The following is a 661-nucleotide window of genomic DNA, read 5'->3' as shown; positions in this document are numbered from 1 at the left end:
ATTTACGATTTTTTTTAAAAATATTTATAATATTTAATTTTATTCTTATTATTTTTAAATAAATAAAAAATCCGAAGTTGTTAAGAAGCTCATTACGAATGAGCGAAGCAGGGCAGGCAGGTAGGTGAAACATTAATTGCATGGATCCCACTCTTTTCTTCTTACCTCCTTTTTTTTCTCTCTATATTTTAGCTACCACCGCTACCTTCTGAAACCACCATTCCTCTCTTCTTTCTACACATGTAGATTTGTATTGTTACAAAAAATAGTTGGCATGTGTCCTTGAAAAAAAAAAGACAGTCTGTTGTTTTGCGGGTGAGATGCAGCTTTAAAAGTGAAGTACAAAGACCTTCCCCAGCTTTAAAAGTGAAGTACAAAGACCTTCCCTCTCTTTCACGTAAGAGTTTTAATACTTAGCTTAAATAATTATATTTATCATGATTAATTATAATGTGTTAGAATTTTTTTGTTTTTGCACAAAAGAAAGCATTTTGGGTTGAAGTCAGGTTTTTTTTTGTTATTGCTTCATAAATTTAAAAGCACATTTTTTCATTTTATCACACAATTTTAATTTATTGAAACATATATCCATTAGTACATATTTATACGAGTTAATTTTAATTTTATTCTTAACTAAAAAATATATAAAAATAAAACAATA

The 661-nt window shown here is 27.5% G+C and overlaps 1 protein-coding gene across 1 annotated transcript in view; it reads left to right on the top strand.

Annotated features, from left to right (window-relative positions):
* LOC110265391 overlaps positions 1–661 on the top strand; it is a 28,225-nt gene that overhangs the window by 7,054 nt on the left and 20,510 nt on the right. The gene's annotated exons all lie outside the window — the stretch shown is intronic.

This window comes from Arachis ipaensis, chromosome B08 (assembly GCF_000816755.2).
Source record: "Arachis ipaensis cultivar K30076 chromosome B08, Araip1.1, whole genome shotgun sequence".
NCBI lineage: Eukaryota > Viridiplantae > Streptophyta > Magnoliopsida > Fabales > Fabaceae > Arachis > Arachis ipaensis.
Note: the sequence above shows the minus strand (reverse complement) of the source record. Positions and strands in the feature narration are given on the sequence as shown.